The sequence below is a fragment of the Amblyomma americanum genome, chromosome 1, assembly GCF_052857255.1.
Source record: "Amblyomma americanum isolate KBUSLIRL-KWMA chromosome 1, ASM5285725v1, whole genome shotgun sequence".
Taxonomy (NCBI): Eukaryota; Metazoa; Arthropoda; class Arachnida; order Ixodida; family Ixodidae; genus Amblyomma; species Amblyomma americanum.
The window spans coordinates 311,498,365-311,525,573 of NC_135497.1; the positions used below are offsets into that span (position 1 = coordinate 311,498,365).

The following is a 27,209-nucleotide window of genomic DNA, read 5'->3' on the forward strand; positions in this document are numbered from 1 at the left end:
ACTCCCAGGCACCGCCACCGTCGCATTTCAAAATCGTCCCCATTGGCTCTACGGGAATGTCACACCCTTGCCGGCGGTGTGTTTTGCCGAGTTATGCTGCTCGTTGCATTTATTCGTCGTTTGCTAAACCCCAGAACTGCGAGAGGTGAGCGACTTTCGCGAGCACAACGATGCTGTCGAGTGGTCTCCGGCTAGACAGCTCGTCTGTGACATGAGACCTATGGTGTGGTGGCTATGCAAGCATGCATTGCGGTGAGAGACAGTGCCGAAGTGTCTTGCTGTGTCGTGCGATCGCCAGCAATGAACGTCGCTGAAAGGATGGGCTTTGCACGCGGGACGAGTATGATACGACAGATGTTCGCGCGGCCGGCCATCAGAACTCCAGGAACTTGTCGGGCCTCTCGACGAGACATCCGTGTGCACTGGCGCACTATCTTTTTTCAATTCAATTCTTTATTCACCAGAAAACTGGACGGTCTCCAGGGCTAAAAGTTGCTGCCTACAACTTGATTGGAACCCTGGAGCCGTTTACAAAGCGGCAGCAGACATTGGTGGCAGAGTACGCTAACATTAATTACAAACACTGAATAGCAGAAGGCATCAGAAAATACAGACCTGCTGCATGATTTATCACAACAATAGATTCTTATCAATTACAATTGAGAAAAGTGTACTCGTAGCTCTTTTGGGGATTTGAAGGCTACCCGTTTGTGTTGATTTAATAAAACCGGCATATTGTGTTTTAATAATTGCAATTTGTACTGAGTGCGAAAGTATGGGACTAACTAGGGTTCGGAAATTCGAGTTAAAGCAGGGGTAGCTCTAGGTTGCAGCAATGCCGTCGAACGAAGGAAACTCTGGCTGTCATGCTGAGAAAAATAGAAAGCATGTAGCAATCGGTGTTCATAGTGATAGTCAAAACTAATAATTCTGTATTTTGCAAAGAGATGTCTTGTTGTAGCGTGATGATCAATATTGGCTAAGTAGCGAAGGTACCTTTTTTTCAGAACTATTATCTTCTCAATATTTGCTCTTGTGGTGCTTGCCCACACCAAACTGCAGTAGCTGACATGCGGGGCGAATAATGCGTTATATAACTGAAGTTTAACTTCTTGCGGCAGAACAGTACGACATCGTGACATAGCTCCAGTCACTGAAGGGATTTTCCTTGCAACATAGTTGACATGAGTGTCCCAACTCAAATGGCACGAAAAATAGACACAGAGAATTTTGTGAGTATCGACAAGGTCAATATTTTTATCTTGAATCATTAGGGAATTTTCTAGCATGAATTTCTTATTTCTGGCTCGAAATAAAATAGCTTTCGTTTTCTGGGTGTTTATTTCTATGCGATTTAATTGGGACCAGACAGACAATTTTTCAAGTACATCATTACAATGTGACACAAGGGCATTGGGATCATTACCAGAAATAAGCACAGTACTGTCATCAGCATATATATAATGAATTGTACACTGTTGTCAATATGAACTATGTCATTTATGTATAAGCTAAACAGAAGCGGGCCTAATACACTCCCCTCTGGTGCACCTGACTGGTGGTTGCTAACACAGACACACTGGCTTCTATTGCTGAGGTACGAGTTAAGCAAATCATGAGATTTTCCACGGATGCCATATGAAGTGAGTTTTTTAAGAAGTATGTTATGGTCGAGACAGTCAAAAGCTTTGCTGAAATCAACAAAAAGACCGAGTGTATATGTTCACTTTTCAGTGCTCTGTAGTATATTTTCTTTTATTGCAAGCACCGCCGTTTCTGTAGATTTACCTTTTCTAAATCCAAACTGACAATCGGTCAGCGCCCTAGTTTTATCTAAGAAATTTATTAGGCGCGAGTAAATGATCTTTTCTACTCCTTTGGAGAAAGCAGGTAATATAGAAATCCATCGATAATTAGTTGCTTCATTTCTGTTTCCACCTTTAAAGATTACAGCAACTCTTGCTCGCTTCATGCCCTCAGGAAAGGTACCCGATTCTATTGCGAAATTAAATATATAAGACAGTACTGGACACAGAAATTCAATCGCGTACTTTATTGGTTTTATTTGTATGTTTTCATAATCAAGGGCCTTGCTGTTTTTTAAGCATAAAAATGTCCTGTGTACCTCAGTTTCGTCAGTAGGGCGAAGGAAGATTGTTTCAGGGGTACTGATGCTAATTTTGGGCAATGTTGTTAAGCTGTAGTTGTAATGATTTGAGACATTGGTAAAGTGGTGATTAAAATGATCAGCAAGAGCTTCACCAATTAGGTCGGTGCCGTTGACCGTTAAGGTTTCAGGAGACGAATCGCCTTTACCTCTGCCGAGTACATTATTTATTGTTTTCCAAATAATATCTGGCTGTTTTTTGCCTATGTTGGAAAAAAGGTGCTCGTAATAAGCTTTCTTTGCCTGCCTAAGCGTAGTATTTAGCTTATTTCTAAAGGTTTTAAATTCTTTGTTTTCCTCTGTCCGTGTGCAAAGAAACTGAAAGTACAGACGGATTTTCTGTTTGATTTGTTTCAGATGCCCGCGTGTCACCCAAGGTTTTTTCGCCTTTTTAGAATGTTTTAGTGTTCTAAATGGGAATGTGCTGTATACACTCTCGTAATTATTTCTATGAATTCGAAGTATGCTTCGTCAACTTTAGTTTACTTAAACACAGGGCTCCAGTTACACGTACTGATACTGTTTTTAAACGACTCGAGTGACTCGTTTGAGATATGCAGAGAACTGAACGATTCTGAGAGTTTTTGGCTTAATTTTTTGTTTTTGACATATGTCATAAAAACAGGACAGTGGTCACTGATGTCACTGGTAATAGTGCCAGCACTGGTAACAATACATGTGTTCGTGATAATTAGGTCAAGGGCAGAGTAGCTTGACACTAACACGGGTTGGCGAGGTGATCAGGTTTGTAAAGCCAGAAGCTTGAATCATATTTCCGAGTTCATTTGCATGATTGATATCTGATAAAACGTTATTAAAGTCACCTCCAACAATTAAACAAAACTTGTTTCTGCTGGCATATTCCAATAACTCATCAAGTTTATTTAGAAACGCTTTGATATTTCCTTGTGGAGGACGGTACAAGACGGAAACAACTTCATTATAATGACGCAAGGTGATAAGCTCATAGTCATCTGCTGTCACAGTGAAATCGGAGATTATTTCACAAGTTAGGCTATCCTTAGCATAAACTGCGACGCCACCTCCACGCCCACAAGACCGATTTTGAAGAAACCGGTTATAACCAGTAATATCGACCATTTTACTGTCACTGTGGTACCATGTTTCAGACATGAGTATGTAATCAAACTTAAATGAAAAATGATCTAGAAAGTATGATATCTCATCACCCTTGTTAGATGCAGACCGAGCATTGATATGCAGAACTGATGTTTGTGAGGTGTTTTGCAGTTTAAGATTATGGGGCAATACAAACTCAAAGTATTACATGTTTGAGGAGCAAGCAGCATATTCTGTCAAGCTTATCCTCATGTCTGATTTGAATGAGTGGCGCTTCATCGGTCTTCCGGGCAAGGATTTTTCCATTTTGTGTCCATACAGCCTTCCATTTGTGCTCTTTCTTTTTGCTGATAGCCTTTCCCAAAAGCAGTTTAAGCGTGGGGCAAAGGTGTTCATTTATGTATATGCCAGTGGTCCCGTCAAATCCAAGATCAGTGTTTTTAAGCCGAAGCTTCCTAGCCTTTATCAGTGCCCTGTCGCGCTTCGCACGTGATTTGAACTGAATGATGATATGGCTTTTATCAACATCTCGCGTAGGCACTCGCTGGCAGGCTTCTAGGTCAGACTCAGATATGCTTTCATTTATGAGCGAGCCGATTTGGGAGACGATGCTGAAAATGCTTTCATCTTCGTGCCTTTCTACTCCACGTACCTCGAGATTGCAGTTTCTTGAATACTGCTCTGAGTTTACCAGCCGGATTTCAAGATCTCGATTTTTATTTTCAAGGCTAATGCACTTAGCATGCAAATCCTCATTTTCACTTGACAGCTTTTTGTGCTCTGCAGCTTCATTTTTTAGTTGAGATTTCAATTCTTCAATAGTGCTGAAGGCAAACTCAAGGCTTTTGGTAATGTTTTGTTGCTCGAGTTTTAGCTCCCTGATTTCACTGCGCATATCTCACTCCAGTGTCTCACGTTGCAACTTAAATTCTTGCTTAAGTTACTCTTTTAATCTGGCAAAGTCAGCCTTCACATCTTCCTTTTGCTTTGACGCGTCTTTAGTCATATTTCACTCTGCAAGTCACTTAAATCAAGAAAAAAAAAATAAAACTAGTCACTAAATTGCATAAACACAGCACGGACTTAAAACTCGGGACTTCGGCAGGGAAACGGCAGTTCAAAATTGAGTGTACAATATCAGGACACTGCTTGAAAGAAAAAACACCAACCTGCACAAAGTAACATAGTGTTGATATTCGTGCACTCGCCGCCGCTGCCGCTGCCGAAGTGCGCGACGGTGGGCATCACTTTTCCGAGTAGGGTTGCCTGGAATCACTGCTTGGTGACGCTAGCAGCGGCCGTTGAAACCCAGGCGCGATGCACCCAGGCCAAAGCGTCCGCAAAAAGGACACAGCAGGCACAGGACTCAGAGTGGCTGGTTTTTAGGCAGGTTTCCCTCCAGGCGGGCCTTGAAGTTGTCGCGCGAAGCGAAGATAGCAGCACAAAGTAACAGAGTGTTGATATTCGTGCACTCGCCGCCGCTGCCGCTGCCGAAATGTCGCAGTTGTGTAAGCAAGACAGCGTAATCATCTACTGGGAACATTCGACGTGGCATCGTCATTGAGGTAAGGAAACAGTTTGTGTAGCGTCATCCTCACTTCTTCTGCATGCAGGCTGGAAATGGCTTTAAAGCAAGCAACGGAGTTTGTGCAGGACGCATGCTGCGAATGCAAAATTTCTCTTAATTGCGTGTTGCTTTGTGCACCAAACTATGTTTCAGTTTTTGCACAAAGCGTCAAGTTGATAAAACAAGGCCTAAGATGCCAGTACACCCGTGGATTTCTTGGTTTTGGTGTCTCTGAATTTGAAAGGAAGCATTGGTGAAATCAGCTAGGAGGAGACATTTCCTTTAGTGTGGAAAAAAATTGCGTGAAAGCGTAATAATCATACTATAACCGGGCTTCAGGGTTATTAATGAAGCCCATCAAAGTGATTTCGCTACTCAAGCTGAAATTTTCATAGCAGTCCTGCATCTTGAGTCAGGCAGCAGTCACATGGAAATGGCCGTAGGAGGGAGAAACAAATTATTACTGTAAGGGCACGCGGAAAACAAAAATATGAGTCTTGTACATTTCTTTTGACAGGTGTGTTGCACCTGCCAGTGAAGCTTCCAGCAGAGCATAAGTCTGTGTGGAATTCATCCTTGTGTGGAATATCTCTTCATTCTCCTGTACTGCCCACATGCAAATCGCCAAACTGGTGAGCACGTGCTTAGTGTGTTGTGGCAGGCATGAAGGAATAATGTGTTCACCTGGAGTAAGGTGAAATACGGCTGGTGATATCAGATTGCATTTATATATAGTTTATTGAGCAACAAAGGACAGCGTAAATAGAACATGCACATCAAAATAGTGTACATGAATCATGTCTATAATTTTCAGATGACAGCAGAGATAGGTGTGGGTGATACACACAGTTGTTCTGTGGCTTTGGATTTCTCTTACTGACGAAATCATGGCAGCCTCATTTTGATGGGTACAAAATGGAGAAGCTTGTATGTACTAAACTCAAGGTAGTCGCAAATAACTTAACTTGTGCCTTTCCTTGCAATGTATTTTGTAGTGGTTTCGTTTAAACTGAGTATAAAAAGACTAATATTTGTGCCCATCAGTTTGAGAAATATGCCGTCAAGCACCTGTAGCTACTATGGAAACAGTTCGTTTCGGTACTAATTATTGGCTTTTCATTTCATTTCATTTCATTTTATTACCTTAAAGACCCCTCGCGGGGTATTACATAAGGGGTGGGATTAGCAGAAAAGGCACAAAACAATGCCATTAGTGATCATGAACAAAAAATGTTGTTTAGATTGCTTGCAAATGATGAAGGACAGGTGATGTCGACGATATGCTGGGGAAGGCCGTTCCAATCTTTAGCTGCACGTGGGAAGAAGGAGGCTGAAAAAGTAACAGTTCGGGCACGTGGGCGAAAAACTTGAAGCGTGTGGCTAGTGCGATGAGAAATGTATGATGCTGGCGTGATGTAAGGGGCACGGTTAAGTGATGAGTAAAAGAACTTGTGGTACAGTGATAGCGTGGCTATGCGATGACGAACGGAAAGAGGCGATAGTGCTGATTTGGTTTTTAAGGCTGAAACACTGACGTCGTAGGAGTAAGAAGAATGAATGAACCTTGTAGCGCGGTTTTGAACGGCTTCTAGATCGTTTACGAGGTTAATATGATGCGGGTCCCATATGGCGGATGCATATTCAAGTTTAGGTCTAATGAGTGACTTGTAGGCGAGCAATTTCACGTGATGTGAGGTGAGGCGAAGGTGACGTTTAAGAAATCCCAGAGTTTTGTTAGCCGATGATATTACGTTAGTAACATGTGCATTCCATGTTAGGTCATTAGATAATGTGACGCCTAAGTATTTGAAAGATGATACAGATTCTACGAACTCGTTAGCGATTTTGTATTGGAAGGCATGAGTCTTTTTGCGACGGGTGATGGAAAGAAGCTTGCATTTGCTAGGGTTGAGGGTCATAAGCCAATCTGCGCACCACTGTTCAATTTGGTTAAGGTCCTGCTGGAGGGCTTCATGATCAGTTATGTTTGTTACTTGGCGGTAAATTACGCAGTCGTCAGCGAACATTCGAATTTGGCAGGATACGTATTGAGGGAGATCATTAATATATATTAAAAACAATAGGGGTGCAAGAACAGAGCCTTGTGGGACGCCGGATGTTACAGGGAGAGGGTTGGAAGACTGGTTATTTACAATGACTGACTGAAAGCGATTTCTTAAAAAGGCCTTGATCCAGTTTAGCACGTTAGGATGAATGTTTAGAATAGAAAGTTTTTGTATTAAACGTTGATGTGGAACTTTATCAAATGCTTTAGCGTAATCCAGAAAGATGGCGTCAACTTGAAGGTTAGCGTCCAGGTTAGTACGTAAGTCGTTGAGGAACATGGCTAGTTGTTTCGCATGAATACCCCTTGCGGAAACCGTGCTGGGATGGATGGAAGAAATTGTTAGCGTCTAAGAAGTCCATTACCTGAGAGTATATGACATGTTCCATGATCTTGCAGGGGACGCTAGTTAAAGAAATAGGACGGTAGTTCAGAGGGGAATTTTTGTCACCTGATTTGTAGAGTGGAACGACCTTCCCAACTTTCCAGTTTTCCGGAATGAGACCTGTAGAGAGTGATTGCGAAAACAATAATTCAAGATACACTGCACTGATACATTTTGTGTTTTTTAGTAGTTTAGTGTTTATCTCGTCGATGCCGGCTGACGAGGAAAGTTTCATTTTCTCGATTAAAGACGAGATGCCAGTTGAAGAAAAAGTTATTGCGTCCATCGGTGAGGTGGCATTACTAGGAGGTATTCTTGGAGGCGGGTTGCGCTCCTGGGCGAAAATTGACGAGAACGCCGTATTGAAGATGTTAGCGCATTCTGTGTCGGAGGCTTGAATACCGGATGCATGAGTGAGAGTGACTGAGTGTGATGGTGCGGGATTGATAACGCGCCAAAATTTTTTGGGGTTATCGCATAGCATGCGCGGTAGGTCGCTGTTAAAAAATGAGTGTTTAGCGTTGGTGACGGAAGTCAAGTATTCTTTTTCGGCTGAAAAGTATTTCTCCCACGCTTCGGAATTGCTTTTAAATTTGGCAGCGCGAAAAAGCCGCTTCTTTTTATTCTCCAGTCTTTTTAGTGTCTTAGAAAACCAGGGTTTAGAGCGATTTTCACGAAAAGTTATTCTAGGGATAAATTTTTGCGTTAGTTCATGAAGTTTATTTTTAAATATTAGCCAATTCTCGTTAACAGATCTCTGGTTATAACCGGCTTCGAAGAGTGGGAAAAAAAATGCTCAGTTCATGATTAATGGCATTGTAGTTACCCTTGTCATACAGGGTGATTGTTTTCTTTTGTGTTTCATGGCGCTCGGTGCGGAAGGAAAAATCGGCTTGAATGACTTTATGGTCGCTAATGGGCTCTAAGTATGTAATGGATGACAAACTGTCAGGATGAGAGCTTAGTATTAAGTCTAAAATGTTGCTCGAATCGCCTGCGGTGCGTGTTGGGCTGGTTACTAGTTGGTAAAGATTAAAGTTCAAACAAACATCTAGAAAATCCCTTGATTCTGCACTGATTGGCTGTGAATGAGAACGGTTGAGCCAGTTTATTCCTGGATGATTAAAATCACCAAACAGAAGAATATGCGCGTTCGGATAAGATATCATGAGCTGGTTTAGCATATTGTTAAGTTCACGAGAAAGGTTTGGGCTAGAATGCGGAGGCCTATAACACACGCCGATTATGACTGAATGCGGTGAAGTACGGCACAAAAGCCACAGTATCTCTAAGTTAGATGGGAGACGGATGGGTGAACAAGATAATTCTGGTCCAGCAGCGATCAGCACGCCACCCCCTCGAGAATCTGTGCGGTCCTTCCGATAAACAGAAAAATTCGGCAAATCGGCAATAACTTCAGCATCAGTGATATCATTAGTAAGCCAGGTTTCAGTTAGTAACAGCATACTGCTGTTAGATGATATGACTAAGCTAGACACGCGTTCTCGTTTCGGCATAAGACTGCGAATATTAGTGTAGGTTACAGAGAACGAAAGATGATTGCTTGGTAAAGTGCGGGGACGGGTATTGATTACATTTGGGGGAGGTAACCGCTATGGTATCTCTTTAACCATCTGCGATGAGATATCGTACATGTAACGCTTAGCACCAATGTGCAATGTCTTGTAGCGAAGTGAAAATTTAGCTTTTTTGGCTTTGGCGAATGCTACAAGGTGGCTACGCGCGGTTTGGACGGAACGAGAGAAGTCTTCGCCGATGCTATAGGATGTGTTCTTTAGTTTCCGGGCATTTGAGAGAATATTGTCTTTAGTTTTGTAGGACGTGAATTTAGTTATTATTGGGCGGCAGCGGTCGTCAGAGTGGCGTCCAAGGCGATGTGCGCGTTCTATTTCTTTAGGGTCGATTGATATGTTAAGGCGATCCTGGCAGTGACGAATGATGATTTCTTCAGCCTCAGCATATGTTTCGGCCGCATTAGTGTCTTCAAGGCCATAAAATATTAGATTATTCCGCCGCGATCGATTTTCGGCGTCGTCTAGGCGTGTTTCTAGTGCAGAGACTAAGCTGGCTGTCTGGGCGGCGTTAGTTCGGACAGTATCAAGGTCTGTTTGTAAGGTTTTTAGGGTTTGGTAGTGGTTCTCGAGATCAGTCATTCTTTCGTTCAGATTGGAGATGGTTTGGTTTGTCGTTAGTAGTTGGTTTTTTAGTTCACCCACATCAGCGATGAGTTGAGATTGACTGGCTGAAATTTTTTGCAGCTCGGCAAGAATGGCGACAGAATCAGGACCGGGGTTAGTTTCAATATCACCGGATAACAACAACAGAAGAGAACGGGCAAAATCGGCAGCGCTAGCACTCAGACACTGTGGGCTTGGTAGCTGCACTAAGAAGTAGTTACTAGTTTTCTTAGCGAACAGGCTGTATTGTTCACCAACCTGCATTGTCAGGAAGAACGGATTAGTGGTCTTTGCCATGGCACAGCCACCAAGCCCACGAAGTGTCGTTGACGGATGCAGCGGTTTTATAGTTGATAGATGATGATGTCGACTGTGATGGGGCGATCCAGGAGGCAGCGAGGGTTGGGCAGATCAGTGAGCTTTACATTTTACATTGGTATGCAAAACTAGACTAGAGTTTAACTTGCAGCTTAAACAATTTCACATATTTGGCAACCCAACGTCTAGCCTGTTCGAAGATTTCAGTGCACAGGATTAATATGCGGATGATGATATGCACCTTGTGCAGACGTGGGCCACCGGTCTCACTAGGGGGTCTCAAGTGCTCGGGATCCCTGATGCCAGATTCATCTTCACTCATCCTCGCCAGGCTGGTTACCTAGGTCTGTGGCCATACCGGGCTCCTGAACGATTACATGAGGTGTCTGCAAAGGTATCGAGTGCTGTACGGCATGGTCAAGAGTTCTCTTCGAAGATCTGCACAGTTTGCATTGTGCAGTGCAACACAACATATTCATCCACACTCGGCTGCAGTACCATGACACCACCAGCGAGTGGTGATAATAGCAGGAGCACCAACATCTACAACAAGGAGGAGGACATAGCACCATTTGTATTCTACCTGACCGACAGGAAGTGTATGATCAACTGCACGTGGGAATCACACCCAGTGGTTTTCACGTGTAGCTATGCCCTAAGCAATCAGTGTACATTTTGAAATATTCATCATTTTAGTCTTCTTTAAACAGGACCATATATTTAACTTTCAGTTTATTAGTGTTATGCATGTTAATAAAGATCAGTTTTCTCTGGTGCTGCAGTTTTTTATGAGTCAGGAAGTGTCCCAAGTGCTGTCCGCCTACCTCGTGCCAACTTGCTGAGTGTCTGCTTCAACACATGCTTTTGTGATAGTGAAGAAATGCCATTCCTTGGTTTGGTGCCCTCTTATGTATTCTGCTTGTACACAATGCACATTTTATTTGGTGCTCCAGTTAAGTGAAAGACAGGAAGGCATGAAAAGTTTTTCCTTCTAGTACCACAGTGTTGACTACATACACTTTCACCATTGCTTTTCTGTTTTCTTTCGTGTTTATGGAGAGCCAGCAGTCTGCAACATGCTCAGCATAGTGCATGGTTACTATGTCTGTAGTGATTTACATCTCTTCTTCACCGTGGAACACATCTTGTCTGCCACTGTTTGTGGGATAAGATCGCAACAGGCTTTGGCTCATGGCTTTTGGTTGCCTCTGTGCTTGCTTTCAACTGCTTCTTTCACATGCTGATGTAGCTACACAGCAAAAAATTTATTTTTCTTGAGGGAAAAGGCAGGTAATTTTTCATGGTCATTAACCTCCAGATGAAAATTCATGGCTTGGGCAGAGTTTTGATAGGCTAATCATTCCCAGCTTTTCTAGTCGGACTGGGCACGCCTAACGGAAACCTATAAATTCTAATTAATTCAGATGTTACTAAATGGAAGTGTAATTTATCCAGCTGGACGTAATTCCTGCGTCAATAATTAAGCTGCAAAAGACATTTTTCTGCTGACTTGGAATGGTTGCCATCAGGAAGGGTATGATTTCCTCCTCAGTAGTCGAACTTGAAATGAGATCTTTTTTTCTTCTGGGCTATCAACCTTGTACGCATGTCATACAAGACCACTGTCTGCCTATGTACTCATGGGCACTGCGTTAGATCCCACTTTCACTGACTCAGCCATTTGCATTGTGCTCCATGGAAGTTGGTGATGCGGTTCTGTGATTTTAAGGAAAACTGCAGACAACCTGCTTACCCTCTACACTCTATGACTGGGCCATCGATAATGAACATGTTGCCATTTTACAGTTTAACGCAGGTATTATTAGCTTCTCCACTTCGACGTTTATGGAATGCAGCTCTGTCGAAAAAAAATTCATGTGGTTTTGTGCGAGCCACACTAGCCAGTATTTAATGTTGCACTTGATAATGAAATGCAGTTAGGCTGCATAAAGTATTCCATTATGCATGAAGAACAGTGATGAAATTAAATCATTTCCCCAATATTTTCTTCCACAAAGTGTAAGCTTCGGGCAAAAAACACACCTCGCTCCTCGTAGACTTAGCAGCTCGTCTCTCTCCCCCCAAAAAGCTATCCGTTAGTGTGATGTGCACAGGCTTTCCATACCGTTTTTCTAGAGTTGCACATCTGCCAGAGTTGCTTCTTAACACTATTGCTGATGCCACAGGCAGTACAGCACAGGTGATATCACCTGGTAGTATAACAAAAAAAGCTTTTTTGTTCTGACTGTACAAAGAAAAAGCCTGACTTGATTCGCTTTGATACTTCTGCTTTACCTAGAAATTAAAATTGCCAACACCTGAGTAGAAAAAGCTAATTTTTCAGTGGGCCTAAAATTTATACATTTTGCAACCTTTTACACCATTATATTAGAGCAGAATTGTTTGTGTAATTCATGAATTTTACCACTTACCACTTGGAAATTTGTTTCACACTGCCTTAGTCATGCTAAAGAAGCAGTTTACCCTTTGCGAGCACACACCACTGTGCATCAGAATTTTTTTGTTCCTCCAAGGACTGCAACCGTCTTTGTGCCAATGCAGTTCACCTCTGTAATCTTGTGCACTTAAAGCATTGACTGAGGAAATCGATAAGGTGTGATGGTCTGCCCTTCCCATATTAGTTCAGCACTTGTGTTGTCTAAAATTCTCTGTCTGCTGTCTCTACTTCTTGCATTGTGTTATCGTTTTTTTCGCTCATATTTGTCCAGCTTTCGGTACTTTAGTACTCCAGCAAGGACCATTTGAAGCATTAAACAAATGAATAAATAATTTACGGTTGATATGGGCTGAGTGACAGCAATTATGGATAAACACGGAGAAGTTCTTTTGTGTTGGTTGGGCTTTTGAATGAAGGAAACCATTATGGATGCATATAAGTTTCATCAATTGGCAATGAATGTTTTATGCCATCATCGGTATCTCATCAGATACAGTGATATTTTTACCTGCTGGGAAGAAAGGCAGAGATAAATGTGCAATGCACTGTCTTGCCTAGGGCATGGCATGTCTTAAGGGAGCACTCGAACACGTTGGCTGACAACCGAGAGGCAAAAAGCCCTCGTGTTCATTTCTGCCTTCCTTATATACCGGCATGTGGTGATAAGGTATGTATACGTAACACATTACCATGGTTGCACACAACCATTCGCACACAAGTCAGACTGACACCATGTACGCGTAGCTAGTGCTCCTTAAAAGTGACAGGTGTAGACTTCACGAGCTAACGATATTTAGGCAATTCTATGCTTTTCACGCTCCAATGCACAGTGTTATTTGAGAGCTCTAATACAAAGTTGTGATAGCTTCTTGTCCCATGCAACCAGCTGACATTGTAAATTATTTGGCTTTTTAAGACCTTCAATTTGTTTCTTGATACATTTTTTGAGGATGTTACCAAGCATTTATGATAAGTATTGTCGATTTGCTTGATGCGTTCTGTGGTTGCAGGTGCCTATGGTATTCGTGAAGGGCCGCATGCTGCACATTTAGCCACAGCAGTGTACAGTTATGCCGCAATGAATCATGAACATGCATATGGCGTACTTTTCTACTTTGCAATGAGATATCCGTTTAGAAAGAGTTTATTAATGTTTACTTCGGTTGATCCTTTACTCGGAAGTATGATTCAGGCTAGTTGCATATTACAGCTGAAAGGATGCAGATGAAATATTTAGTTTTGTTCATGGGCACTTTTTGCATTTTATTCTGGCCTGAATGTACATATGTGCCTTGCCATATTTTATGAATACTTGTTTTCATCTGAAATGCAGCTGGACATATTCTGTATGCAGTAATCTTTCTATGCACTACACTTGTTCGCAACTGCATTTTGTGTTGCTCTGGTGATGATCTGGTGCACACTTCTTTCTGGCCTTTTCGCAGATGCCCTTAGCCCTTTATTTCTTGCTGTTCATCTCCAAACTGGATTTTTCTTCTTTGGTCACCAAAACCATGGTCATGAAAACATAACTTTTCTTGAACGCTTGTTTCTTTGAGCAGTAAAAAATTAAAGCCTTTGTATTATGTCCTCATGTTTCAACTTCACTCTCTGCCTCTACATTCCTCTCCTTCCCCAATGTTGAATAGCATATGTGAATACACTTTTTTCCAGCCAACTTCACCTTTCCTGACATTAAACCTTTCTCTTTTACGAGGAGTCTTGCTGCATTGAAAGGAGCTGCCTGGTGCTGCTGTAGTTGTATTACTGTTGTTCTCTAGCAATGGAATTGTTGGGCAGTGCATGACAAATTTTGTTTCACCTGACACATTTTGGTGCGTACTTGCATCACACAAACAGTATATCTGCTGATAAGCTTTTGGTAAGTTCTCTGTGCTCATGTCAGCCAATTAACGAGATTGAGCGCCTTTCTAAACATTGAAAAGCAAGTACCATTCATAAGAGCCTTTTTTTAATAAAATAGTGTACCTGCCAGTCTACACACTGGATATGTGACATGCTTTATAAATTTTTTGTGAAGTCTGCAACAAGGCACACTTCATATTTAATGTTCACAAAACAAACGATGAGTACCTCACAATGGTAATGAGGTATATGTCCTCATAGTGAACATCTCCCTATTTTGCTTTTGAATTTGACGGTTTTGACAATAATAAGACACTATACGTGTTTGGAGCGTTGGGTTTGACGCGATTTGCAGTCGCGTTTCGTGTGCGGCCGCTTGCAAACGTAACCAAGGGTAGCGTTAAATTGGATGCACCTCGAATCCTAAAGTGTATAACAGATTGCCGGGCTAAGCATAGTTTTTTTCGCAGCCAACACTCGCTGTGTAAGGCCCCGGTTGTGGAGACTGATCTTCCGCGCGCACTATACCATTCCACCCTACGCGCTACGCCGCTGAAGACAACACTTTGAGGTTAAGCTTTCCAACACCACTGATGCGTTGAGGTTACTTTCGACAGCCGATAGCCAGCCGTTTCTCCGCCAACTCCTCTCTCCCTGACGCTGATCCCATCTCACAAGTACAGAATCGCCGCATATGGCGATAATTCGACGCGGCGTGCTTCGCGATGGCTGTGGGCGATGAGCTGAGAACGGTTTCCGCGAAGCTGCCAACGCCGCTTAATCAATATCCATGGATCTAAATGGCTAAGTGAACGACTGAGAGGAGCTGTTGAACAGGAAAGGCTGTTGTACAGAGGATTCCTTCATTGTGCTTCATGCTGTCGGAAGTCTGAACGGGCTGCTACCACAAGCTTACTGTCTTGTAACGTGAGGTGACTGAACACAGAAGCGGCCACAACTGTAGCAGCGGTGCTGAAACGCGCCGTTCGGCCGCCAGGTCTCATCACTTCATGCAGATGTACCAGCGGTAGCGTCGCGAAGATCGCTTCATGCAGTATCGCTTCATGCACTATAATTACCGGTAAACTCTATTTCCGTGACGACCGGCTTGCAGGGTCTTTCGCGTCGCGTTCAGCACCATCACCCGCAGGTGGCTTCAAGCACGACTTTAGAGCATCGATGTTTTTTGTACTCAGTGCCAGGTAGCTGGCGACAGTATTTAGTTTTTCCTACTTCTTTCTTTATTTTGCACTTTCGTCATCCTATCCTGCGTTTACGTACCTTGGCGCTGCCCCGATGTACACTTCACGGACTCACGGGTATGCCCCGCTCTGGGCGGATTTGCGAATATTGAGAATCGGGCCCCTGATGATATTTTACTGCGAGCAGATTTGTTCGGCAAAGCACAGTTATATTGTTACGCCTTGTGCTTGGAAGGGCCATCTCGATACTATAGTCGGATACAACTTAAGTCTGCAGTGAAGCTCCGCCCACATTCACGACTGCCGCACAGATTTCCTCCGCGACAAAAAAGTAGACCATTGTTAGAACTTTTCTTGTTACCTGAGTAAAAAATTAATCACAAGGAAACAATTATAGGGACTAGAATTTTGATTCCTGGCTTGTTTATTATAGTCAAAGATTGAAAAGTTGATTTCGTTTACTATTACGGTGGGCCAGCGGAGTAATACAATACGCCGCGGACCATGGCCCAGTGTTAGCAACTGTTGTTTTGTTGTATCCTACTATAGTAAGCTTTTTTCAGAATGTAATGACACGGGTGTAGCATGTGTCGCATGATGAGGAAAAGCTAGCAGCTTGCTGTTAGGCCTGACGACGCGCTGCTGATAGCAGCTGCCACCCCGGATTTCAAAGAACAAGAGGGACTTCACCTGTGAGACATGCGAATGAAAAAAAAAATACAGGGCGTTTACTTCTGAGACAGCTGGCTTCAGGGCAAACGCAGAAATGGTTTAGTAAATTTGGGAAGGGGTGCCTTTCTGCGACCGTGTGGGAGTAGCCAGATGCAGTCACCAGTCAATGGGTGTGGAGGTGGAGTTGGGGATTTGTGTGGGGATGGGGTGGGCGTTCATCTGCTGGTCACGCACGGGCACGCATGATCCCTTTATAAGACAGCCGTTCGGAACGTCAGATACAGTGAAGGAGAGGGAAGAAGGGGCTACAGAGAGAGATGGAGACCGCAGTTGTCATCCATTGTTTTCAGACCAATCAGTGTTCAGGCCCATCAGCTTGGTGCCTTGCAATGACGCATGCGTGACGTCAGCTCATTATGCTTTACGACAAGGACAATGACGCTGCATGAACGGAACCATAGCGCTTAGAACTAGCGCGGAAAAAAAAATTATTCGAGACTGCCGAGTTTGAAACATGAATAGTGCCATGCTCTCACAGTTCCCGAATCCAGAACATTCCTGGCCAACTAGCGGCCTGCGCGAGAATACAAAGTCAGGCGTGCTATAACGCGCGCTAATTTATCGCGACTCGCGCGGTGTGAAACGGTGTTTCAGTTCTCTACTATTCGAGATACCTACGTGTGAAGGGCAAAAAAAGAGAGAAAAACGATTGTCAACGGAGTTTTGTTATGTTTTATTCATTGTGCGTTCTCGACGAAAAGTCCTCACAGTGCTGCCTTGCAGCACCTCGGGAAACAAGACGATGTCTCCCGGAGAGCGCTAAAGACTAATAACCTGAGTGCAGGCAAAAAACATGTAAGTGGCCATGGTTGCCTATTCCACTCGGGATGACTGCTTTCTTTCCGGTAGTCATGAACTTACCTTCTGACCACTAGTTTAATGTCCCGTAGTTGTGCTGTGATCGTAATTTTGTTTTTTAGACGTGGCGTCACTGACAACTGAACTTGTCGTGGAGCATTGTGCGTGTTAGCTCTAGCTGTTTTTGTGACAGTGTAATTGACGCTTGCCCTCGGTGAGTAAGCCATTGAGCGAAGGTTTCAGTGCGCTCGAGCTGCGAAAGTGCCATGCTCAGCACAGGCGGGCGACAAAGCGACTATGTAATTGAGGACAAGCAGATATTCATCTTGATTGCTCCAATTGATCCCATAGCAACGCTTGGCGCTCCGGTAACGATCACGACGATAAGTGCCAGGTGCGTTCGTAAAGCCGGCGCCGCGCCGCGCCAACCGTGCGATGATTTTCGCCGCTCTGGTGGCGTCATTTTGCTGATTCTTTTTACTCGCGACCCAACGTCCATCTCTCGTGTTTACATCAAAGTATCTATTCCTTACTTTATAGAGTTTCTGCTTATAGTGGCAGCAGCTTTCATTTGCCTAATAATTTGCGCTTCCAGCAAAAGTATTTGAGCAGCCAATGCTTAGCTCTAAACTTCATTATAAATAAGCAGTTGTTATTGTGTGAGCACATGGAATAACGCAATTAGACCTGTTAGAGTTACACTAAACTCTATAATTATCGATGTTTTTTCGTGGCATTTACAAACCGAAATTCATTGTAGCTTTTCGTTTACCTGAATTTTGTTGCACTCTTGTTTTCGGATGCAGCCAACAACGCAGCCCTCGCACTGCATCTGCTGAGGAGCAAGACATCAGCTTGTGCTCCACGCATAGTCACGTGAGCCGAGCTGCTGTCGCTCGGAGGGCGTCCGACCGAGGTATACAGTACTGCTGCCTCTGCCAGCTGGTTCAGTAAGTAATCTCACAAGCGCCTGGGCACTGCTTTTGATTGCGGTTTTCCACAGCGTCACGAGCAGAACACGCCACGAGGAACTGGCGTTAGCGTTGATGATACGCAGCTGCTGTGTCCCTGCATACACGCATCGTTGAAAATGACGCAGGAGAACGAGCACGTCCTACATGCAAGGCGTTCGGGACCGACCGGCAACTAATTAAGCCGTATGTTACGGTGGCAGCTAGAACAATGTAGATACTTTAGGCACAGGTATACGGACGGTGTAACTGAGGACCGGACAGTCGCTGCACATCCGGATGATAAGATGGAACGTGGAGAGAAAAAGGTTATTTGATCTAAGCTTACCGGCTTAATGCATTGATCAGTGAAAGCTGATTGGCATTTGAGGCCGAGAGGTCTAGAGTGGCATGCCCATTTTGCCGTTTCACACGCTACAGCCGGTTGGGCGTCATCGATGCCCGTGGTGGCGCCGACTCGCTCCGTGCATACTCGGCTTTCTGCAGCAACCGGTAGTTTTGAGTCAGACGTACCCGTTCACCTAACCACACTAGTGCACTACACTGAAGCCAACCACTCAAGAAACATTTATGTTGTGTGGCGAAGCTCTTACTGCAGGAGGTCCGAAGCGCTGCTCGTCAACTTCTGACCAACTTCAATCTCCGTCGACTTCTATTTGCCCTGTCTTTCCCTATCATATATTTCCTGATGTGAAAGGTAACTCGTGCAGTGTGCTTTCGACACGCGGGAACGGTTTTCTTACAGAAGCCATAAACTCGCGCAAATCGCCCCGAATTTGGCCGTTTCCAAGCAACTGAGAATCCACGCTTATTCCTGTTTTTCACCGATATCGCACTCTGACCAAACACCATTGGAAACTTTCAAAGGCTTTATACGTTTCTCGTTGCAAGGCCATTTTGTCTAGAGAACTTAAGCCTCAGAACTCGCTCAAAGGGCCACCCAAGCGCACGAACCATTTGGGTACTCCAAGGTAGATACCTCGGTTTGAGCTCGGTGTGGCTGCTCTTTGAGACGCAATTGACGGCTAAAGTGAGAACAAAAGAGCGATATAAATTGGGAATTGGGTACTCGCTGGCCTCACTTTTGTCATTATTCCCAGTAAAGCTTCACATCTCCCACAGAGCGCACTTGACGCGCGCGAATAATTTGCATAAGTGAGGCAGGTCATGCCAGTTCCACCATGACGGGGTCGAACATTCCAGTACTAAAGGGTCACCAGCGTGCCAAGCAAAACAGTAATAAAAATGAGGAGGTCTGTTTTGAGTTTGCCGGAGTCTCTAATAACTGATCTCCGAGGCCCTGAACCTTTGATTCGAGCACTTCTCACCTTGGCAAGATGGTGAGCAAAATAGTGCACGCTGCGGGAAATCTCTCGGTAATTTCGGGTTCGTCTGCTCTCAGAATTAATAAAGGCCTGGCGCTCCTTTCAAATGCATTTAGGGGGATTCCTCCTTTTTTCATCAGCCTGCGTTTGTGATTATGTAGAAGAAAAAAGACACTTTTGCCATATGGCATGCACTTATGATTTATGCCTGCTTTCTTGTCTGCCACGTTTTTATATATATATGGACATGATGTATTTCGCCACAGGTAACGTGAGATAACTTATGGCCTACCTTTTTTTTTTGCATTCGCCGTGAGTGGACGGCTGACGGTGAAGGCGCCAGTGAGACAAAATGGGCCTGTGAGACGGCATGGTTGACCCGATCGGCGATGCGCACTACGAAATGCACAGGCGCGACTTTACCCCCATGTCATTCAAAAGAATGCGAAAAGGTCCACATGTCCTCCGTTAACTCTAGTTTAAGCATTGAGCTCTCCGTAAAAGTACTGTGGTGCTTGAGGTACTGGGCAGAGGTGTTGGCACCGCACCTATTTAATGTCCCGCAGTTCGTCGCATCGTTCGTTGGTGCGGATTCTCTGCAGCTTGCAAATGGCCAAATTCGGTGGCGATTTGCGTGATTTATGAGGCTTCTGTAAGAAAACCATTCCAGCGTATCGAAAACACACTGCGCGTGTTACTCTGCACATTGGATAATGTGTGACAGGGAAAGAAAGGGCAAAAAAAAGTCAGACTATCGCATTTGACGAGAAGTGTCCCAGCAGCGCTTCATATGTCTACAAGTTTTCAACGGAGCGACAGCCATCATGGTAGCATGGATTCGCTGCGTTTCAACAATGTTTTAGAATTTTAAGTGTTTTGCACGCCTCTAGTAAAGGCTTTGCCACATAGCCTAAATGTCTCTTGAGTGGTTGGCTTTTTGTAGTGCGCTGGTGTAGTTAGGTGAAAGGGTACGACTGACTCACAACTACTTTGCGGCCTTCGCTTCGATCGTGTTCCCGGCTCACTTCACGCACGCCAGGGCACGCTTGCATGAAGCAAACAGTCTGGTTCCAGTGTTGTTGTTTTTTTCACAGTCTAAACCTTCCGCTTCTTTTGAGAAAAGGGAAGGCGCATAAATGGTCCCTGGGTCATTGCATAGTTCATTCGCACTGTGAGGTGGTGGCGGTGATGTCCGTCCACAAATTTAGGCTAAATCAATGGAGGGCTTAGACTTCGCTGGTTTTTAGCAAAGGAATGGCGCATAACTGCCTCTCTGCGTCAGTGCACACCTCAGTCGCATTTTGAGGTACGCCACGGTGGTGTCCACCTAACAAGTTACCCGTAACGCATTATATGGCTGCCTTTGTACCCCTTAAATTGCTTCTACTAAGTGCCTTGTTCAAAGATTACTGCTTTCGCTGTAAATAATGGCTGCGATGCATTTGGAAGGTACTCACAGGTCATGAATTTCATCTTGCCAGTATCCGCCAAGAAGAACCTATGCACTGCTGTATTTTGCGAGTGCTCACCTATGTTGCGGAGACCTGGAGGCTAACGAAAATCCTTGAAATAAGGCTGAGCACAGCGCAGAGCAGGACAGCACAGCGAGTTAAGGAACAGTGGAGCAAAAAGGAGCAGAAAAAGCAGTGGGTTAGCGAGAAAACACGAGTTAATGATGCCCTAGATGAGATCGAGGGGAAGTGGACATGTATAGGGCATGTAGTACGGACAGCTAAAAGTCTGACGATTCCTTAGGATGACGGAGTCGATTCCAAGACAAGGCAAACACAGCCAAATGTGGCAGAGCTATTGGAACAGATCAGATTAGGAAGTCGGCGGTTACCCAGCATCCGCGTCTGGCGCAGGACAGCATGAGAGAGGCCTTTGTTCTGCAGCGGACGTTGTTGGTATGGCGATGATGATTGCACGGTGCCCGCTAGACTATTGTGCGATTTCCGCTTGGCCACCGACGGGAACAAAAATGCTTATTTTTGCTGGCCTCGCTTGTTGCGTTCATCATCTCCAACGCCTTGCCATTCACTTTAGAAAAGATGAGGCATGGTTGAAACGAATCATTAGTTGCATATGAATACCAAAAAAAGAGAAAAACAGCCACGCAAGAAACATAGGGGACGCATGTACGGCATAGACGACCTGTTGGCAGTCCTGACCGTGTCTTCGTTTCGGTATACAGTGCCAGCAGATGCTCCAGCTCTTGTTTGATGAAGTGTCAGTGCTTGCCTGCTCGTTTGAGAGAGGCCAGCAGCACGAAGTCGAAAGTTATAAAAATCCAAGCTATTCTGCACACATACTTATTCCACTTCAGGAGCAGAAGGTCTATTACTGCTCTTTTCTATCTGATGTCAGATAGAGCGTGCACAAAAAACAAAGAACTAGCCAGCAGTCCCCACCCTCCTGCTGTACTTGAGAACACGGGCCAGCCGTTTCCCAATATTAGCACTACAGCGTTAAGGGCCCCGTGTCGCAGAAAAGCCGGTGTCGTCGGCGTCGGCCGAGAGCGAAAAATCCCTCCTTCTCCTCCTCGCAATGTACGCCACTGCCCTAACACATAGCGCGCGACGGCAGCTCCTCCCGCTCGTCTCGTTCGGGCGCAGTAGGGCCGTGCGGGCACGCATGAATCACGCGGTGAGCGGCGAACAACACAGCGCACATCCAAAGCGCGTTCACCACGAAGTTTGCGGCTTGCTGCCCGTTCGTACGGCGCGGAAGCTATGTTGGCGTTCGTGGCATCGGGTTTGTCAAGAACGATGTGCCGACGAACTACGACTGCAACTTGAGTCCCGCGCGTTTCGGCAAGGCGCCTGGCAGCGCTTCTACGTGGTTTGCCGCTCCGCACGTCCGTTTCACCGTAGGTAGCAGAACGATTTGTCTAACGGGCAAGACGTCGCGCCGAACGGGCGATGGCGTTCCGTGGACTCCCTGGCAGTGCTTCAACACGCTGTCGCATTCCATTCTTAAAGGCGAAGCTTAAGCGTACTCCAATTTTTTCTTGTGAATTCTCCTTTTGCTCACATATCAGAAGGGTAATGCGCACAAATTGCTGGTGTACGATCATGGCTGTCATGCTGGATTCGCACTGCCACACAATGGCTGAGCAGGTTGCAGATCTCACTTCATAATTAGTTGTCGAGCGCCAGTACGGAAAAAGTCGTGCCATAATAATGAAATAAAACGACAATATAATTAGATTTGAAAAAAAAGAAAATAACTACACTTGCCAACAGCTGACGTGCTGCACTTAATCCCATCACTTACACACGCGCGCACACACATTGGAGCCATCGTTCCTTCAGCGAGTGACGGTTGCGAAAGGTGTCGGTTTCTCCTCACTGCAACCCTCTTTCAGCGCTTTCCCGCTGAATTCCACTGAGGCATTCCATGGTGTTTCTATAGATAGGCTTAGGGCAGAATCACAGGTAGAGTGAAGAAAGAGTCGACGATCGCTGAGACATGATGGCGACGATAGGCGGGTGGAAAGGAGAATCTTCTGCACTGCGAGTGGAAATAAGCATTCGAAGAGTATAAGCATGCTTTTGAGAATCTCCCAACTGTGACCCAGCGAACCGGACGCGCATGGCCTGCTTTTTTTTTTTTGAAGCGCTCCAGGAACTGGGCCACATGCATCCTAGGTCAGCATAGCACTGTCGGCTTCACGTTTCTTTATCCCGGTAAGGTGCAAGCGCACCTGTGCTCTTTACAATGCATGCGCAGATGTCTTAAACTTCAGACATGTGCACGTGAGCTGGGCAGTCAGATTTGACTCGCAAGTTGATCACATCACACAATTTCTGGCTCCCAGAGAAACTTCCCAACCAATTGTTTTAGGTGTCTGACTTCAGATTTGCATGACTGTTTTTTTGTTTGTGTTTGTTGCAGGTGGCTCTCTGTAATTTGTTCAGCTTACAACGCAACATCAAGAGAGGAGGAGGAAAGGCATGGAGGTTAACCAGAATAATAACCGGTTTGCTACTCTTTTTTTTTATTGTAAGAATTGCATGTTTTCGTGGTGCAATAGAGACGGGGAATCAACCTGAATATTGGTGGCCTTCGTTGCGCAACGAATCAGATTATTGTGTGCCGGGTAAACATTTTGGGGAGCTATTTTTCTACAGCACAGCAGAATGAAGCCAACTCTGATGTCCCTCAAGCAGGGTTCTTAAAATGTGAAATTCAGCAGTACTGTCGCGAATGAAATTTTCATTATGAAGATTCGTTGCATATAGGCTACAGCTACAAAACTGGGTCCCTGCTGTTATTTAACATGCATTCAGTTAGGTCGTCGTGCAACAGTGCTGCAGGGCGAACATGCGCCCAAAGAATTGAAAAGATATTGCAATGCTTAGTAACTACGAAAGCCGCCCTGCTAACCGTCACAGTATCTGCTGTGGAGATTGGCATTATGCGTAATGGCTCAGCTTGCACTCTTTCCATTAAAACACGCATACAGGCAGAGACAGCTGCTCGCTACCAGCCCTGTTATTTATGGCTGGCCTTTCTTGTGGCATTTTTTTAATGCTTCTCAGTTTGCAAACAGTACTGCATCTCACCCCGTCGTCCGTGCGGTCTCCCTACACATGGCAGTTGAGAGAAACCGGGTGCCTCTCCTTTTTTTTTATCCGTACAGATTTTTCTTTGCAAAGCAGATAAAGGTACAACAACGAGGTGTTTTCAAATGCATCGTACGTTATGGCCGGTATTGTGTTCATGGTAGTAGGTAATTAAAAGAGAATTCATTAGCTATTTAAAGTAGTTAACTTTTTAACTGTTGATTTCAGGGCACAATTTTACATCGTGCAATAGCAGGCTTTCAACATTCTCGGCGAACTGAGTTTTTTTTTAATTTCTAAATCGGCATTGTGGTTCGAGATAAAGAACGTAGAATTAAGTGCGCAAAATGACGTTTTAGTGGAAGCATGTTTTAGCCGGTATTTTGAAAGCCATAGTCTTTTAGATGCTACTGAGGTTATGTTATTAATGTGCGGGCTCCAAATTGGATTCTAACTGATTGTTATGCCAAGGTACTTAAATTCATCTACCCGTTCAAGGGAGACGCTGTTAATTTTGTAAGAGTGCATCAATGGAACTTTTTTCCTGGTTATGGTCATTTGTTAGCACTTACTAACGTTTAACGACATTTTCCAGTTGTTGCACCAATTACTAACAGCACCTAAATAGTTCCCTATAATTAGCTGGTCGCATTCGGAGAGAATTGTGTGATAAATTACGCAGTCATCTGCAAAAAAACGAGTCTGCACAGGAGAATCGAACTTGAGGTCATTTAAATATATAAGAAAAAGAAGTGGCCCGAGGACTGAGCCCTGCGGCACTCCTGAGAGCTCTGGAGTGATCGAGAAACTTGAACCAGAGATCTGCACTACTGCTGCCTATTTCCGGCCCATCTTGCGCTTTGGTTGTTGTATGGGTTCATTTTGCACGCACAATTCCATCTAAAAGATCGATTTGCCTGTGATCTTGAATCTCTCCGATTCTGCCAATAGTATTGTGCCCTTAAAAATAAGGAAAAAACTTGGTTAAAAATAATTACCTAAACATTCCACGTGTGCAGATGCTCTGCCGTATCTTTCTGGGCTGCTTGAAGAAAAGTCTACACAGACTAAAAGAAAAACACCCAGTTAGCATCGACGCTGAAGTTCATTCGGACAATCGTTCAAATATATTTGTAGTAGACATGAAATTGATAACAAAGTGAAAACTGCCAAGGAACAAGCTCAAGAGGTCGTCTGCACCTTAAAAAGTTCTTTTTTTTTGTTTTTTGTTGTGGGATGCACGAGAGTAGGCCTCACCACGCAACTCGACTTCAAGACCGGTGGCCGAATTGGTTTCTCACAGTTTTAGAGTCACGCTTTGCTCACAGTGCGCTGTATTCTGCGGTGGCTACCACATCATACCTGAATAAGCTTGCTGGTTAGCTGTGGTAGGTCCCTTTAATACCTCTGAGCTGCTGATACGTGCAACGATCGAGTAAAAATCGACACTTCAGTCTTTTTAAACTACCACTTCTGGTTCACTGGCACAATCAATCAATCAACCAAGCGGTGAAACTCTCATGCATTGCTTGAAAGTGCAATTCCATCTTTAGAAATGAGCGGCGCTTAATATGCCAGCCGTTGGGAGCAGGCGAGTAGTGTTAAAAAGACTGAAGACAAATTGACGGCTGACAGTATGGATAAATGAACGCGCTCTTATGAAAAGAGGCTCTGTTCCATGAAAACGAACATTTTATTAGATGGAAAAGTCATAACCAGAATTTCTGGGCAAGCGTATTTTTTTTCAACAAGAAACTGTTTATCAACACTCAATAGGTTTTCTGTACGCAGAAAGCATACCGCGGTAACTACAAAGGAGGACGCGAGGACATGACAAGCGCTGTAGTTGCCCTCTGCAGTTAGCGTGCTATGGTACCTGTGTAACGATGCACGAACATGCCCAACCATATTCTCTGCTGCTTTTCTATGGCTGTCTGAACTAGTCGATTCGAAGCCGCGTCTTACTTTAAAAGCAAGCTTTTGTTACGCGTTCGAAGGTTAGACCATTCCCATCGATATGTTCACAAATGTATATTACAGTTTGCCCCTCACAATTTAACTATTTTACAATCTTACAATTTGGCAATTGACAAGTTGCCTTGAAATTAGAACCAACATCCAAGAAAGCTGGACTTGTATAAAAATGAAACACGGGTTTCGCCACATCCAGCCGTTTTCGCAAGTAAAGTGCCATTTACTTATCGCGGATCTCCGAGGCTAAGCAACACTGCTATTCACTCCCAGATGGTGATCACAGAGCCGTTTTTGGTGTTTACCTTGCCGGTTTGAATCGCGTGGCACGAAAAATTTTAGACGAAATTTTCTCAACAATAAATGTTTCTTTTTTGCTGTTGGACAGAGATCAACATAGCCAGGAAAAGCCACAAAATCAGCTTTGCACTAAGAACAAAAGTTGGGTGGAGTGTTCCCCAGTGTCCCTTTAACATATGCTGGCAGTCGGCAGCTGCAGGGATATACTGAAACAGGAATGTATGAAAGGCACGAAACAGTTATCTGCGTCGCGTCCTCCTTTCGAAGAGTTGGCTCGTTTTTCTGAACGACATCCAACACGGTTGCAACCATCGTTCAATCTCACACCAACTGTTTGTTTAATGGTCACGGGGTGTGCCATCGAATATAACGACAGCATACAACGGAGCCAAGGTTCTCTCATGGCAGGTCCCACCCTTTTTAGGAGGTCCCGCCCGCGGTCCTGTACAATGGGACTTCTCGCTGTATATTCCTACAACTTCTTCTGGAATCACAAATAAACTATCAACTTCAACTTTCGTTCCATGTGGCCACAAAGTGCTGCATCCGAGGCAGTGACTGGCGAATGCAGTTCCGTTGTCGCATTACGGTAGAGTGTCACTGAAGGAGCAGCCATCATTTATGAGGGTGCATGCCTTGCTCTGGCTGGAGCTATACCGAAGTGTCTCCCTTTTTTTCTAAGACCACGTGGGCCTCAGCGGTCACTCGTGAAAATTTGCTGCTTTTAACACGATTACTAAGCGACTGTTGTCTGTGTCTCCCTGGTTGATTCACCACCCTCATTCACTGTTTTCTCACCTACGCAGACGGCTGAACCTGAAGTTTATGGGCGTCCTGCGCGAGTTCGTCGGGTTCTGCTACGCCATGGAAAGACTCGGCGACAGATTAGATTTCGTTTTTTACTAGTTTTTCGATATTTGTGAATTTGATGTAATTGTAAATTGTGTTGTAATTAATTAAATGTGAAGAACGCCTCAGTCGTCTCATAATTCCTTCAACAACATATAAGCGCTCTGTGAGCACGTATCCCCTCTGGGGGACTGGTCACTCGTCAAAAAGGGGTCAAATTGCAGGTATTACTCAATTTAAAAAGAAATCAAGGCAACAATATGTTTCGATTGTGGGGTTTAACGTCCCAAAGCAAATCAGGCTATGAGGGACGCCTGGAGGGAACATTTAAGCTCCGCCTTAAATGCATGACGTGATAGGGCACTCGTTTAACTCTCCGTGTTGCAGAA

General features: G+C 44.4%; 1 long non-coding RNA gene across 10 annotated transcripts; it reads left to right on the plus strand.

The window, feature by feature from the left end:
- Window positions 1-67: 67 nt before the first annotated feature.
- LOC144115346 (uncharacterized) lies at window positions 68-26,948 on the plus strand. 10 transcript variants are annotated; one of them, XR_013311373.1, is made up of 8 exons: window positions 70-145; window positions 2,525-4,812; window positions 5,332-5,446; window positions 10,031-10,124; window positions 16,762-16,833; window positions 17,643-17,786; window positions 23,030-23,114; window positions 26,778-26,948. It is a non-coding gene; the product is annotated as an uncharacterized LOC144115346 (long non-coding RNA). The 10 variants fall into 10 exon arrangements; XR_013311371.1 differs by having other exon boundaries at window positions 76-252; XR_013311370.1 differs by lacking the exon at window positions 16,762-16,833 and having other exon boundaries at window positions 76-252.
- The last annotated feature ends 261 nt before the right edge of the window (window positions 26,949-27,209 follow it).